The sequence below is a fragment of the Serinus canaria genome, chromosome 1, assembly GCF_022539315.1.
Source record: "Serinus canaria isolate serCan28SL12 chromosome 1, serCan2020, whole genome shotgun sequence".
NCBI lineage: Eukaryota > Metazoa > Chordata > Aves > Passeriformes > Fringillidae > Serinus > Serinus canaria.
In genome coordinates this window covers 5,778,733-5,796,020 of record NC_066313.1, presented here as the reverse complement: position 1 = coordinate 5,796,020, position 17,288 = coordinate 5,778,733, and the positions used below count along the sequence as shown (strand labels likewise).

Below are 17,288 nucleotides of genomic sequence, written 5' to 3'. Positions count from 1 at the left end.
TCTGGGATGGGATACATAGACAGGACACTAAGGAATGGCAATGCTTGTCTGACCACTGATACCACTGCTAGCCACTGCCACTGCATGGATTTCCAGTAGCTACAAGAAATGCAACCAGATCTGCTCTGGCAGCTGTTCCAAGCACTGCAGCAGAGCCTTGTTCAGGTGAAAAAGACAAAAATAAATGTTTATCAAAGAGTTCTGATTGCTAGAGAACAGTCCCCCTGGCTCCTAATGGAAAGTTACATTTTGCAGAACAATCTATAGATGCTATCTCAGAGCTGTCACAGTGAAATTACCCTCAGAGAAGTGAGCCAGGAGTCTGCTAGGAGTCAGAGAATGTGCAAATGTCCTGAATCTGAGTGCCTCAGAGGTGCTGTTATATCTCATCTTCATTAAGGAAAAAGTGCAGAGAGGAAAGATTTCACACCATCCTTTAAGATAACATGAAAACCACATCAATTCTGGACTCTAATATTCTTATTCTACCCAAAGGTAATTTGTTTTCTGTGCATAAGCAGAGCTGCTGTTTCCTTTTGTGCATCCTCAGAAGTGTGAGGATTTTTTCCTGTTCAACAGAAATTCTGAGTGAAAGCAAATATGTGTAAAGTAACTATGCAGAGTGCCTGACCCACAGTTCAGAAGGCTGAGAAAAAATGCTCTTTGTTTTATATTTGGAGTTTGGGTTGGGTTTCATTTGTTTGTTTGTCTGTTTTTTTGGAACAGTGTCTATGCTGAGAGCTATGAGAGTGATCAACAAACTGAGGAGACAAGCAACAATAGCCACCACAGGGAAGTTCAGAAAAATCTAACTGATGAAAATGTTTAGCAAACAGCCTGGAGAAAATACATGGGAAATGGTGAGTATTTTTTCCCCTCTTCATTTTCTGTGAGTGATAAGCAGAATGATTCAAAAATATGTGACTTGGGAGTTTTGTTTCCCGGGGGCTGGACATGTGCAAGAAGCAAAAATGGCCTAAAATAAGGGTGAAAATGAAGACAGTCTAGTGGACAGTATTACAGGAAAGCATTTTGTAACTGAAAAGTGTTAGGGAAATAAAAAACCCCTAGCTACTGAATGTTAAAAAATGCACACAAACTAAAATTCCATACAAAGCCCTGAAGAAATCAGAACCACAAGTTTTGGCTTTAGATTTTTAATCTAAAACCAGAAGTTTATTTTCCACTTATCCAGCAATACTTGGGTTAAACTGGCATTCACTGTATCACATACTCTAAAAGACTTGTCCAAATGAGAAAGGTAGATATAGATAGATATAGATATAGGTAGATAGATATAGATATAGATGATATAGATATATAGATAGATATAGATATAGATAGATAGATATATAAGCTGTATATAATGTATGGTCCTGGAAAGTCCAAATCTGCAGAAGGATACTTTTATTTGCTGGTCTGATGTAAAAGAATAATTCCTTTCCTTGGTTTAAGACCAAAACTGCAACATTTAAAGTTGTTTTAGTAAGCTGTGGAGACAGAGAGGAGACTGTGGACTAAGGCAGTGGCTGAAGTTGTTGTACCTTAATGAGGAGCTGTCAGTACCAGGTTATTACTCAATTTTTTGCTGCTTTGGGCAGAATATTCAAAAGATAGACAAGTTCTGACAGGCAGTAATCCTCTTCTTATACCCCAAGTATTTAGATGCTTCAGGACATTTATCATGGCTGCCAAACTGGATTCACAAACAGTGGGTTTCCAAAAGAGAGTGAGATTTTGCCTGTTCTTGCTGTGGGAAAAGGGGCAAGTATTCTCATTCCTTCTTCCCTTTCTTTGCTACATCTTTTTCACCTACTTCTGGCTGGGCTCAGCTCAGTGATAAACCATCCCCAGGAGCAGTCAGGGCTCCTTGTGACTATTTCCTAGTGAGGAAGCTGTGCTGAAGCCACTCCTCCTGTAAAATGCACACAGCAACTGAGCTTTCCTATCAACCATTCCGTGCTGGGAAATGACAGACAGGGCTGCAGAGTGACTGGGGGAGGGGGGGAGAGGAGAGGAGACAGTGCTTTGTTTAATTATCCCACTTCAACCTGATTGCTGCAGTGTTATCTTGAAGGGGAAAAGATTTGGGAACAGGATTCCTGATAATTAGTGTTCAGAATATTGTAATGCCAGCACCCAGCATCTTGCACTGAGGGATGAAATAGCCAGGCTCTCACATCCTCTGATCTCCTCAGAGGAGCAGCTCTCCCACGTGCTGGCAGACAGGATCCCTGGGCTCAGGATCAGGTAGCAGAGAGGGGATTCTCTGTGCAGCCCCATCTCTTGCTTTAGGAGGAAGCCCAGGCTGCCTGTGCTGCACCAGAGCATTTGCAGACACGGCTGGCACCACATCCTGATGAAACTCTGCTGTCATTTACTGCCTTGGCTGAGGCTGGAGTCCAGCACACATCGTGGGAAGGAGCTTTAAGCAAGCAGCCAAGAATGAAGGGAGTGTGAGTGTGTCAGATATTGATGACACAGGGTGCCAGTCTGCAGCTGCACTACAGGGGGAAACCAGAAGAATGCATCACAAAAGCAACAGGCATCACAGATTGCCTTTCACAGTGGGAGGTGGGCTGCACTCTTACCTGGACAAAAGATATATTTAGATAATAATTCGCAGAGAACTAGACTGTATGGACTCTCTTGAGGGACTGTGCATGTAATACAGCCAATGGTAAAAGATCAGCAAATGCTGTGCAGCTACCTCAGGCAGCAGATGCTCTGTCTGAGACAGAGCAGAACAAACCCCTTGGATCTCCAAAATGACTGCTCACATGAGACCTTCTGACCACCCCCTAGGTTTGTACCCATTTCAGGGGATGTTCTGCAGTATATGTTGGATGCACAAGCAAGCACATGTATCAAAACCAAGGAGTTTGCCAAAGAGAAAGAGAGGAATCTTGCTACCCACCAGCTGTGATCCTGGCCAGGAGCTTGGGCAGCAGCACAGGAACACCTGTTTTCATTTGCTGAGTGCTGCTGTGACACTGGGGTGAGCAGTGACATGAGGCTTCTCATATGGCCCTGATCTGCTTTCAAAGCTCTGCAAACAGCTCTCAGCTGAAAATATCATGTAGCATTTTCTCCCCCTTTGTTGCATGCAGTTCATCCTCAGAGGAAGGAGAGCTCCTGTGCTCATCTGGGCTTGGGAGCAGCAGCTCCCTTGAACACAGCAGGCATTCAGCCTGAGGCTGAGCAGGTTCAGGCACTGAGCCACGAAGCTTTAAGTGTGCAGGCTCGCCTTGCATAAAGAGGGAATTATGAGTTGTGAGCAGGGGGAGATAGCTGCTAGTTGGAAAGAAGAGAAAATGCATTAATAGAAATTCAATTTAAGTAAAAAAATAAAAAGAGAGACCAACCTAGTTAATTTCATAAGGATGCATGAGTCAAAATGTAAGACCTTTAGTTAGGAAATAATTGCACACTTTATGACCTGAGGCAACAGTCAGAACTTGCTGGAAAAAAAGCTGGCACATGTCATTAAATTTAATAATTTGTAATTATAGAATGATAAATATTTGAGATTGGAAAGGCCCAGCAAGTCACTTAAGTCCCCCTCCTTACCAATGCAAGGTTGTTCCCTCTTGCATATGTGCTGGTATATTTTTTGCAGACTATTAGAACTCATTGTCAGGAGGATTTGCCTTAGATTTCTCAATTCTCTATTTCTTAATTTCATCCCATTACTCCCTGTAATACCTGCTTGTTTCCTGCTAAGTAATTCCTTTCCTTCCCTAGTGTCTGTGTCAGTCAAATATTTGTAGATGGTTGGAATGCCTCTCCTTAGTTATCACTTAGCCAAACTAGAAGTATTTATTTAGTTCTTTTAATCTTCCTCATAGGCAAATCCCTCTAGTCCCTTAATTATTTTGTTGCTCTTCTCTGAACTCTCTCTTTCCAAACCTTGTAGTCCTATTAAATGCAGTATCCTAATTCATGTCATCCAGAGCCATGGAAAAATCAGGGGTGCTGTTGCATCTCTGTTGCAATGTGATGTGTCTTTGTGTCTGACCCTCTATAATATTTTTTTCCCCTGATCTATCATGCTGAGCACCGTGCAAGGCTGGAGAGAGGTCAAGACAACCTCTGTTTTTAAAATTCTGCCCTGCAGCTATTCCTCACGGTGCTGTCAGCAGGGAAGACATTTTGTCTTCTAAAACCTTACTTCTGATAGTTTTTCCATCTGAAGATGTTGTAACTTGAGCCTTCTTCTGCATTGGGCAATAACCTCACTTACATTTCTCTCTGTGCTTCTTTACTGTCCTCTGCCCCATGTGTTTCAGAGATCAGTAAGAATGGCAGAACAGGCAGAGCAAGAACAAAAAATCCCCAAAGTGTAGCTTACTGCACAGAAAGCTTTGTCTCCTGGGTTTATCATCCTACAGATTAGTAGCCCAGGATGAGGAAAAGGCTCTAGGGAGACACTGTGATGAAAATGCAAGAATGAAGACTGAAGTAAGGAGACAGAGTAGTACAGAAATAGCTTAGAGGGCCAAGCTGCCAGGGGAGATGAAAACAGGAAAGACAGTGCATGTATTATCTCCCTGAGCAGCACCCAGCAGCAGATTCTGTTCTTGAGTAATTGGTGCTGTGCTGATTGCTTCAGAGGGCTCTGTTTCGACTTTTCCTTGTCAGTTTTGATATTTCCATTTACACTGAAGCACTTCCTTCTTCCTCAGACCTTGGTTCCACAGAGTTGAAAGGTGGGCCTTCCATGAAGACTCTGACTTTGCTTTCCTGGCAGGTCCTCTGCCCTTACCACAGGGTCCCCAAGTAGACACATCCATCTCTTTAGTGTGCACTCAGCAGGGAGGGGTTTCTAACAGCACACTGCAGAAAATTTAGGGGCTTTAGGATAACCTGGTTGATGCTCAGGGTTAGAAAGAGACAAGTCAGCATCCATTCTCTTGAGGCTTTACCTGGTTAAATGAAACCAAATATTAAATATTAAATAAAAAATATTAAATAGTAAGTAAATACTGCCCAAGAAGCACAAGATTAAAACAATGATCACTTGTATTGGTGTTCAAGCCGAGGGATTTTGTAGTGTTTGCTTTATGCTTATCTTTTACACTTTTCATTTCTTCTTGTAAAATTGTGGCAATTGGCAGAGCTGTGCAGGAATGCAAAAAGTAAATGTGAAAATCTGCAAATGTAAAGGTACATATGTAAATGTTCCAACAAAGGAATGAGTGTCTACATAAAAAACAACATGTTTCTTCTTTTTTTCTGGAAGTTCTCATCTGGTTTGTTTTGTTGTGGTTTTTGTTTCCTTGAATATAATGAAATTGTTGTGTCTCATACTTTTTAAACAACTATTCATATGACAGTTGCCATGATATTTCTTACAATTAATAGGAAATGCCTTTTTTTAAGATATTTTTCATGTAGCTGCCAGTGATCTCTGTTGCATGCATACATCTGATAAATCATTATCAGAGTAACTGTCTGAAATCATTCCATGGGAGGAAACTGACCCTTGAGAGAAATTTATTTCAAACAATAGATGAAAAACATAAACAAGGAGTGTTTTCATCTTTAATACAATAGTTTTCAACCCAGCCATCAATTTTTTATGCACCCAGCCCTACACAAAAGAGTGCCTGTGTGCATGTTCAGATGAATAACGAGTGCCTGAAGATGACAGGATCTGTGGAAGCCATCACCTGCCTGTGGAAATCATGGTGCTTAAACAAAGGCTCCTGGAGAGCTTTCCTGATCAAAACATTTTACAGTTGCACAAGTACAAGCAGTAGCCACACTGCCACAGAGGCAAAGAGAGCAGGGTATTGCGAGATGACGCTTTTCCAGCGTGGGCTTGGCTCTTGGTGTCCACAATCCCAGGAGGATTCCCCTCCTGTTCTTCTTGGGTGCTACAGGAACCTAAATAAAGTTGAAAACTGAATTCCTGAGGCAAATTCACATGATGGATCCTGAAAGCTTTTGCCTTTCTCTGACTTATCTAATATGTCAGGCACTCAGCATGACACAGAAAGAAAGGTGTTTATGCAGCATTTTTCCCAACTTACATCATTTTCTCAGTCTATCTCTAAAATACTCTGACACTTTCAGTTGTTTCTTCCCCCCTTAAAAAGGTTTTGAGACATTTTTTGGGAAAAAAGAAAGTATGCAAAACATGCAGAGATTAAACTCCAGTCTCCAAATCTCCTTAGTTTAGATCTTGGTTTTGGTGGCTCAGAAAATGAAGGCTATTGGCTCTTGGATTATGTAAACTGACACGGTACATTTTGTTTCATTTTCTTCAGAGTGTATGCATCAACTTATCCAGAAACTATTGATTGCAGGGGGCTGAAGCTGTCTGCAAGTGCTGGCTGATTTCAGGAGAGATTTTATTTGCAATTCTGCCTCAAAAGCAAGGTGTTGCCGTTACTTATAATAGAAAGTGCGTGGTGCTGAAGACATGCAGGTGTCTGTGGGAGAGGGGCTTGCACTCCAATGCCCAAGTTTGGGTCTTTATGCACAGTATCTGTGAAAACATGAGGAAGTCATCACACTTGAGTCATCCTTCTGGGGCAAATTGCCTTCAAAGCTTTGTTTTCACAGATAGATCTGCTATCCTGCTTGCTCCCTCTGTTTTCCACACATCTATATCTGCAAGGGATTTCCCAGGCAGAAGCGTGTAGCTACGTGCCAAACTCTTGTTCTGTGCACAAACAGCAAGGATAATGTTCCAGGGATGGATCACACACTGAGCTCACTCTCTGCAGATCCAGCAAACCTGGCCTGGAAGCCTCAGCCTGGGCAAGCAGAGCTGCATGGCACAACCACAGAAACCCTGAGCACCTCAGCGCCCGCCTGGCCCTTGGCCACAGCACGGACCTGGCACCTCTGAGAGGACCAGAGCTCAGAATCTCAGAATTCTGGGAAAATCTTCAAAGTCTTTGATAGAAGCTGCACAAAACTTCCTCAGACAAAAGGCTGCTTCTAGGAGATCCACGCCCACCACATGGATTTCGATACAAGAGTCAATGGAGGGATTGGTGCCATCCTATTATTTCCTTGAGGAAGGGGCCAAGGATGCTGCCTCAGCCCTTGGTTTAGGGTCACAGCTTGTGAATGCACAGGTACACATTTTTATTTTTGATCTGCTCCAGTGCCCTCGGGCACCAGGTGGCCCGACAGCCGTGCCAGGCATGAGCTGGCAGAGCTGCTCCCTGCTCCCCCCTCCCCGCACCCCGTTTGCGATGTTCGCTCGCTCAGCTGGCCCTTGTGGCCTCCTCGGCCCCAGCAGAGAGAGGCAGGAGCACAAAGCACCTCCACGGGGCTTTGTGCACCCAGGGCTGATGCTGGGGCTGCGGCCGGGCGGGTACCGGGATGGGCGCTGCTGCCTCGCCCAAGGATGCTCGCAGCTCTCAAACAGCCTCCCGACGCTTCAAACAGGCTTTTAAACTATTTCCTACCCGCATTCAGGACAGGTCAGACTTTTCCCTAGCGAGATAAACACGCTCTCGCCTGACTTCCAAAAGGCGCTAAGCTTTTCCGAGGTTTCCCAGCGCTCCCGGAGATGGTGTCAGAGGGGAATGGCCGTGGCTGCGGGCGGGATGTCCCCGCCTCGGCCGCGCTTTTGCTGCCTTGTGGCTCCGCGGAGCGGCGGGAGCCGGCAGTGCCGGAGCGCTCCCCGACCCAAATTTCCGAGCAGATTTTGGCACATTTCCTGCCAAAAAAGGGACAGTGCCCATTAGTCCTGATGGCTGCATTAGCAAACTGCCTATCTAGAGAAGTGTCTGGGGGTTTTGCTATGTCTCTGTGGTGTGGTTCTGTGCTTTATGTCTTGCACTTTCTCGATGTGTAGCATCCGACTTTATTTATTTTATTTTATGCATCTTAATTTGTCACACCCGTGTCTCACTTTTTAAAAAAGGATTTCTCAAAACCAGGGTGGTCTAGGTGATTCATGAATCTCACGTGTTCTTTCATAAACACTGATTTCAGAATTTAATAATGCCACGTTGCAGCAGCTTCTTGCGCTCCTATTTTAGGGAGTCAGCGTTCGCACCACGAAAGACAGCCTCAGTCACTTTCTCAGGTTTTGTAGCCCATCTGCCCTACCCTGGAGATCCCTGGAGGTGTCATTACTGAAGTGATGAGACATTCTGGTTTAAGTGCTCATGGTCTCTGCAGAGCACAGGGTTGGGAATTAAGCATGCATCTTATGAACACTAGTGCAGAACAGCATCAATAAATGACTCTTCTCCTCCTTCATATTTACTTTTAGATTCAGGGAGACTACAAGAAGCTACTGCCAGGCCAGAACTCCTGATCTTTAACTCCTGATCCTTAATTCCTGCTCAGGCCTGGATTGGTACTGCTGAACACCATTGGAAAATGGACACAATACCTGCACTTATCATGGAGCTGTTGTGCTGACCAGGTACTGCCCAGGAAGTTTTTTGAGTGTAGAAGAGCTAAATGGGAAGAAAGGTTTGTGGTTGTAATGGAACAGGGCTTCAGTAATGATTCTTGGCTAAGGTAAGACTACCAGCCCTGTCCAGTGAAATCCTGGGTAGTTTGCCAGTTGTCTCAGATGGATAATTATTCTATTTTTCATGTTATTTCTTCCACTGCAAATACCCGTTTTCTCTACCAATATATGCAACATGGCAAGTAAACCTGTCTGTGTGCGCTCTGCAGCAGGTTCTATGATTTTTTGGTTTTTTTCTGTTTGGATGGCACATTAAAACACAGAGGAGTAATCTGATGGCAAGGTAAGCTTTGTGTTGAGGCTCGCACTAATATAGAGCAAGAACTCCTTGTGCTTAAAACACAGCTATGGTAGCTGAATTCTTGTCCCTGTGCAGTTTTCACAGTTATTACTTGGTAGGTTGCCTCTTCAGTGTCAAATTAGAAGTCATTCGGGCAGAACCATTGCAGTGGTGCCTCTTGAGGTTTGTAGGTCCACACACTCGAAGTATATTACATATTTTTCTGAACAGTTGTGCTTTCACAGGGGTCTGTATTAGAACAGCATGAAATCTGCTGCTGTTTACACGGGTTTCATCTAAGCCTCACTGGTGGGTTCACTTTATGCAGTGTCAGCAGCACTGAGAGTCAAACTCTGTTTCAGACAAAGTTGAAACTTAAAAGAAAACTTGGATTCAGCTGCTTGAATCTCTTCCAGTATCTTTCTCCTTTCCACTCTTTTCTTCAAGGGCAAATTTGCTTTTAGCTTTCTGATACTGTGTGAACACCAAGCAGCTTCTTTTCCTACTTTTCAAGACCCATTTCATTTTGCAGTTTTGTTTGCACACACTCATCCACGTCACACACTTGCTGCTGTGTACAGAAGGCAGGATGGGAAGCAAGTATAGATTTAATTCACCTTTTTTCAACATATTTCTGTCCCTGGAGGATGAATTTTCTCTTTTAAAGTGTTTGTTAAAATTCTGGCTGTGAAGACCATAAAAAAACCAGAGGAAAGAATAGAAGGGTTGATGAAAACATTCAAGGAACCTTATTCACCTTATTCAAGTGACGAAGAATTTCAGGGAAGAAATGCTTACACATTATACTGGGCATAAAGTTAGAAAGTCTTTTTCTGTCCCTTAGTAATTATTAATTGGACTGGTTGGTGAAGCAGAGAAGTGTTGTGGTTCTCATTTCACTGTTAAGGGATCTACAGCTGCAAAAAATGAAGGCAAATATGAGAGAGATATATAACTAGTTTAAATTTGTGCAGAAGCATGATAAAAGGGTTAAATGTGGAATTAAACAACATAGTGATGAATTTTCTTTTCTTCAGGTGCTTCTGCTTTTTTAATTGTTTTTGGTCTCACCTGTTTATTTTAAAAATATTTTTGATGAATAATATAAGCAGTGTCTTATCCTTTAAACTTTTCTGCAAACCAGCCTTATTTTTCATGTAGTGCTTTTGCCTGAAAATTGTGACTACAATGTCTACTGGCAAATGAGAGAGAGATTTGAGTATGGTAAAAGACAAATCTGTGTATGGATTAAAACAGAGATTTCCAGTCTCCCCATAGGATTCTTAATCTTAGAAAGTAAAACCCAGATGAGATTAAAAAGAATTATATAGAAAATAGAGTTAATGCTTTTATCTAATACAAAAGGGAGGGAAAATTTTAGACACAGACCATTAGTTTTAGTTAAAATTATTAAAACTAAGCATTTTATATATACATGTATATGTTTTATATTCTACAATGCATGTTAAAATGGAGTCTCCAGGGAACCTCTTAAAGTTCAAGACTCAAAGCAAAAAAACTGAATGAAATTTCAACCTTGATCATGGTTATTAAAACAGATATCATGAACCTGAAATGGTCCTTGCACAGTTTAATTCCGTTGTCTTTGTGTAAGATGATGAACTGTCACAAACTTTGGTTTAATGCTTTTATCTCTTCTGGAGAAAAGATGATAACATTTCCCTCTACTGCAGCTTTTGTTTGCAAAGCATTATGGATAAGTGGGTTCAAAGTGACCAAGATCCACTAAAATACTTCCATTATGTGTTAGGTGTCATTTTTTAATGTGAAATCATAACAGACTGTAGCAATCTGAAGAGAATCCTTATAACCCCTTTTCTGTGAAAAGGAGAGGCATAAATATGGCAGTTACTTTGTTTGTCAGACACAAGAGTTTACAAAAGCAGCATCTCCTCTAATTTCTTTCACTGTACAGCCAGTCATGCACATGCAGGACCACACATCACATTTTTCTTCAAAAGGCCTTTCTTCCATCCTGCCCAACACTTTACTTGTGTATTTTTCAATTAATTTGTTTTATTTTTCTGCAGGGAGCTATTACTATTATAAACAGATCTATCCAGAGTAGGAATGGAGTTGTATTGTCTAAGAGGGAGGTGTGATGGATAAGACTGATTAATATTGAATGAGACTCTTGGGAAAATCCTTTCTTTGGGTGCACCCACACACCAGTGCATCAAAGATAAAGAAGAGGGTCCATGGAGCACCATTCTGCTGTTGGAGCTGGAAGTGCTGGGCAGGGAAAGTCTGGAGTTTCCTCAAGCCCTAGTGCAGATCCAGCAGGGATTACAGGAGCCTGGGAACTCTCTCCAAAAAGCCTTGGCACGCCCTCAGTGGGAGCTTGTGGCTGCAGCTACGCCTCTGAAACCTGCCCAGAGACATTTTCATCCATAACATATGATGTGCTGGCCCAAATCTTGGAAGTTTTACCAGGCATCTGCTCAGCCTTCCCAACAGGGAAGTCGTGCTAACACGGGAAGGTGCTGGGCAGAGTCTGCTGTGAGATTAATGAGGGTAAGCGGAGGTTTAACAGAAATGACAAAAAAGAAGTATCAAATGAAATCTTCTCCAGGCCTCTCCTGTCTGCAGAGTGTGTGGCTCAAATCCCTCAGCCACATAAGAAACAAAAATAAATTCTTTCTAGGTCATTTTATTGTTGAAGATTAACTTGAGATCAGAGACTCGCATCACGCTGTGCCGATGCCTCTGTATTTTGCAATACATTTATTGGTACAGATTTTTGAGGACTAAATTGTCAAAATAGCTCAGTAGTTGTGTGAAATCTAATAATTTTGTACAGATTATAGTACCTCGGTGTTTGAAATGGATTTTTAAATTCCAGTTGCTGAGACTGCATCTTTAGTTGTTCCCTGATTGTTTGTAGATATTGTGAATGCCTTTGGATCATGCCAGAGTGATGATGACTTTGAGCACAGAAATGGACTTGCAGCTGGATTCCCAGGAGAGCTTTCTACCCAGGGTAATAGCTCACATATTGAGATGTGCTCACCAAAGAGGTGTTAGGGAAGCAGCACAGGGAACCCAGATTTGCCTGCAAAATGGGGATTAGAAACAAGAGCAGGTAAAATTTTCTGTTTTCTCATAGAAGTTCTACTAAAACTCAAACCTCATTATTTTCATCACTAATTATAGGGCAGGATCTGAAACCATTGCTGAAGGTACCCATTACCTTGTTCCCAGTGCAATTCCATATACTAGAGCATGTGTCAAAGAAACATGGACAGTTGTTCTCCTCAGGCTAAGCTGCTGCTAACACAAGTGTCAGAAATGTTGGGCCTTTATTGATTAAGATTCTAAGTTCTTTATATGGTATAACCAGCCTAAGCAGAAATAGCCAGTGTCAGTAGATTTTATTTGCAAAAAGAACAGCATGAAAGGATCTGTGCTGCAGAGATGTCTTCTTTACTGTTGCTGTGGAGTTGAAAGCCCATCCATCTGTCCTTCTTATTATGTTGAATTCATTCTGGAGTCACTTAACTGAAGTATCCTTAACCCAGTGCTTCTGCAAACTAGTACATCCACATAGAAAATAGTTATTAAAATAAACATCTCATTATGAGCAGCCTAATGCAGTACCATTGTGAGTAATCAATGAGGTCTCTGGCAATCATGGGAATTACACAATATAATTGAGTTATTTATAATAAAATTGCTGAAGAGTTGCTGACTTTCCCAGTTAAACATTTTTTTCTTTCTTTCATACAGCTTGTTGATCTTGCTCTGAGTTTTCAACACATTATCTTTTCTTTTTGTCCTGTCATAACTTCAGAATAGAAATCTATTAAGCTAAGCACAGGTTTATAAAAGATCATAACAGAACCACATTGTGCTCCTTAGGCTTTAAAAACATCACTTCAGGTAAGAATTTTATGCTATCTTCCAAAATGAAATAGAAGCTGAAAAGATACAGTACACATTTTTTTATATGTTGCTTCCACCTCATGCTGACAGTTTATATTTTGCCCCTTTTGCTTTAGTCTTAGTCAGCCATGCAGTAAAATGGGTTTGAATCCCCTGCACACTCATTACAGGGAGCATGCAAGAGTCAGGGCAATGCTGAAGCCTCAGCTCTGAGTAAATAAATACAGGAATAAGAAGCCTTCAGCAGGTACCATAAAGGCACACAAATGCCTTTCCTTTGCAAGCCTGTGCCCCCCTCCCCATTTTTCCCTTCTCTTCCACTGGTCATTACCCACAGACAGAAGTGCTGGTACAAAGTGACTACTCCTCCTCTAGATACTTCTATCTTACCTCAAACTGGTGATGAGGGTGATGTAAAATAACCTTGCAGATTTTATCCCAAAATGAATGAAGGAACATTCCTTCAGTTTCAGGAGTGATCTCTACCAGGTGGGTGTTGGTAATCATCTGGAAGTAGTGAAGTTATTAACCACATTTAACACTGGGTGTTTGCCCACTCCTACCTGGAAAAGGAAGGGATAGAGAGGCAGCTGTGATCTTGCCCTCTAGACTGTCTGACAATGCAGAACACAAATGCACTGGATAGCTCTACATTTATCACAAACATTTTCTTCTCTCCGTCAGATGCTCTGGCAAATATTTGGACACTCAGAATAAGATGGTGATTGAAATTCCTAGTTCAGGTTTTCAACTCAGTTGTGAGACCATTGATATCAGGGATTTTTTTAGGAGACAATAGGCTTGTCCCCTTTCCTGTGGGCACAAGGTTTACAGTGCTGTGCTCTGGTTCAAGACTGAGAGTCAGAGGACACGCAAGCAAATTGCGAAAATAAAAATAGTCAAATTCAGAGATCCAGTTCTGTGCCACAAAAAATATTCAGAGAGCAGAAGCCGAAGCTTGTGTGTTTATCAGGGAGATGAATTTGTAGGTCAGCTGACTCCAAGCTGCACAGAAGCTGGGGAGCTTTTCTGTTGCCTGACAGCAATGAGCTGGGGACACCTCAGAAGTCAGGTGGGGAAAAACTGCTCTCTCCAAGTACAGCAGTACTCCCAGAGGATGCCATGTGTCTGTGGGAGGAGGATGGGAGAGTTTAAACATGGCCATGACTGCTATGAAACATGAGTTAGACATAGATTCCCCCAGGTCTCCACCCAGCCTGATAGACAAGGAAAAATCACATGGAGGCTTGCAGGAGATGCTGCCCTGCACCTTTTTTAATACACAGGAGTGATGATGGAGGAAGGCTCCTTCCAGCTTTTTTCCCCTCATTTGAGGGGAAAGCTGTGCTGCTGTGTTTCACTTTGCTTAATGCAAAAGTGGCAGAAGGAGGGAGGCAGAAGAAAAGCATCTATATCAGACACAACAGAAGGAAATATGGGAGGAGGGTGGGGAGGTGGGTTGGTGGTGTCTGGTTTATGGCCCTTCTGTGCCATCTGAATGGTACAAAAGGCTAAAAAACAGCCTGAGCATCTGTGTTACTCTCTGCACCACTATGATAATGAAAATCCACAAAGGCTTAGAGGAATAAACAACATTTCAAGTTTCCTGAGGTTATATAAAAGAAATATTTATTCTGTCTGAAAAAGACTATGCAGAGAGGTATTGGAGTTAAAAAAAAAAAAAACAAAAACCAAAAAAAGTCATAATGTGTTCACAATGTGAGAGAGAAGAGCAGCACAGCAAGCAACCTTAACTAGGCTGTTTCCAAACTTTTGACTGCCTAACCATGCAGCTTTAATGCTCTGTTACCATATTTGTCATGCACACAGTATTATATAGATATATATAATACCGACTGTCTGGCTAGATATAGATATCTTATTTTTATTGGAATTTTATCCTCAGTCTCCTCTCTGCTTCTCTTTTCACAGTTTTTCTTAAGCAGAATGTGAAACTAATACTTTCAAATTTCAGCTGCACTTTTGAACTCGTGATATTTGAAAGCAATTTTTTTCTCATCACAACCTGAAACTGATATGTTGTTACACAGGAAATGTTGCACATCTCAAAACTCTCCACTCACAGAAGAGGCTGAATGTATCCCTTTGAAGGTGTGGGATGCACGTGAAAAAAGTATCAAGATTACTCGGCTCCTTGGAAATTATCACTGCAACTCTTTTCCCTGCTTCTCTTTTTCTTTACACAAGTGCCAAAATTGTCTCCTAAAAATGCTTAGAATTCATCTCCTGTCACGTAGATGCGGGAGGTTTTTTTGAACTGCAAGCTTGTCTGAGAAAGCTGTATTATGCATGTGTTTATGCTACATAAAAATATTAACATGAACTAAACCCAAACTCAGGTCCATAATTAGATCTAAGAGAGGAATTAGCAAAGCACTTAAGTGATGCCCAAGGTTAAATCCTACCTGCCCAGTGAAAGCCAGGGACACTGGAGCCCTCCAAGCTCTGTGATGATCAAATGATCTTAGCACCCAAGTATTCTCAAGGATTTAGGTACCTACATCTGCCATCTATAGATGGACAATTTCTTCCTGTTTTCTTACAAAGGAATTTGATTTTGGTGACAAGGAGAAGGGACAGAAAATGGAGCACAGTCCTCCAGCCCAGCAAGGTCCATGTCTTGAATTTGTGGCAGTTAAATGAAACTTCAAAACAGTCTCAACTAGAAGGGAATATCAGGAGAAAGATTGTTTTTTGTCACTCCTGAGCAGGATCAGTTGCAGGATAGGAGCACCAGGGAACTTTCTGGTGAAGATCCAAGTATCTTTATCCTATTGGATGCCAGCAAGGTTAAGAAAGGGTTTTGTGAATTGTGTTTTTGGATTCAATGTCTAAATCTCATATAAAACCTACCCAGGAAATCTAGCTGCCTCTGCTGAATTGATTTTGTTTCCTACTGTTTTTTTCCTGATTACTTATATATATATATATATATATATATATATATATATATATTCCTTACACGTGTGCATTTTAACCCCATAACTGCTGATGTGTTATGTGGCAAATCAAATTTTGATAAAGCTGAGACCAAACTCCTAATTTCTCTTCACTCCTAGAGCTTCCTGGATAGGAAGCATTTATCATCCATAAAAGTGTTGATTCCATCTCCAGTCATCACCCACCCATCTAATCCATCATACTGCACCTGATTAAATGTAAATCTGATTAGCTCACATAAGAATGTAAAGGGGTTTCTTATTCCCTTTGGTAAACACATCAGTCCAATGACCTGGACATCAACAGAAACAAGCTTTACACTTTACAGGGGAGAATCAATAATCCTAAGGATATGCTGATTATAAGGTCTCACAGCCACCAGGAAGGCTGTAGGCAGTTTATGAGAGAAATCTTTCATCTCTTAAACTGGTCAGACCCACAGATTTGCTTGGTTAGCTGATCATGCTTTCTTCTGAAGACCTATCTGCTTAATGCAACAGCTCAATAAGGCAGCATTAATTTTAATTAACAAATTGCTTGTACACCTACAGCTCTATCATATTGTCACAGTAGCCAGGGTTAGGAAATTGTCCGAAGAAAATAAATTTGAAGCAACTCAGGCACAGGTAAATAGCCTGTTATTATCCACCAACCATTGTCATTATGGTCATTTCTGAAAAATCCTGTGTATCCCATGGTTCATTAAATCTGTTTTACTGCCTGGATAAATGAGCTGTTTTGAGGTGTCAGCAACAAACCCAAGCAGGAGGCTTTATTCTGCTAAGAAAGATGGCAATCAGCAACAAGAAAGGCAATCCAGAAAACATCTTATACAAAATTCATGGGTTTATTAATTCATAATGTTAAATGGTTTTGGCAGCTAACTAGTCACAGAATTTCATCAAGATGTGCACTTATAAACAAAGGGAAAGCAATAGCTTTTCTTTAGCAGCATTGCTCTGATACTTCTAGTCCTTCAGGGGAAAAAAAAGGAAAAAGTAACATTCTCAATATGGAAATTTTCTATTTCAGCAAGCCTGTCTACCAGATTGTCAGAAAATGTCTTCAAAATGGCCAGCGTGAGGCTTCCACCAAGATTTATCAACAAATGAGTCAGAAAAACCCCACATTATGGAACCAGGAAAAGGTAAGAAAGGAGAAGGGGAGGAGACAATGTGCTCATTTCAGCCAGGGATTTGTGCTGCCCTTGCCACAAAAACAGATTTTAGAGCAGGCCAGGCTGGTTAACGTGGCTTTAGTTCCTCAGCAGTCACTTACATGGTGGCACATGGAATTTATTTCATGTGATACCATTGCAGGAATGCTGTGAAGAGGGAGAGCAGAGATGAAGGCTGGTGCTGGTGCCTGTGCTGTGGTTTGGAGAGAAACACCCTAGAAATACGAGAGGAACAGGAGCTACACCTTCCATTAGAACATCCCAGCAAGCCTGACTCCCAATTCCTCTGGAGGGAAGAGCAGGACAAGTGGTGGGAGAAGAGGAAAGCAGGGGAAAGTCTGGAGGAGTGGGAACTGGAGAATTTCTGAAGGGAGTAAGAGGCTGCTGCAGAGGAGGGCAGATGTACAGAAAGCCCCAGAAATGGCAGAAATTGGCCTTGAGGACTCCAAAGAGAAGTCAGGGGAGTGGACACTTAAACTCAGAAACACTCAGAGATACTAAGAATTTGAAAGAACTCC

General features: G+C 41.8%; 1 long non-coding RNA gene across 1 annotated transcript; it reads left to right on the top strand.

Annotated features, from left to right (window-relative positions):
- Positions 1 to 723: 723 nt before the first annotated feature.
- LOC127059934 (uncharacterized) lies at positions 724 to 16,736 on the top strand. Its single transcript, XR_007778288.1, has 4 exons — positions 724 to 860; positions 6,735 to 7,091; positions 8,243 to 8,398; positions 16,626 to 16,736. It is a non-coding gene; the product is annotated as an uncharacterized LOC127059934 (long non-coding RNA).
- Positions 16,737 to 17,288: the final 552 nt, after the last annotated feature.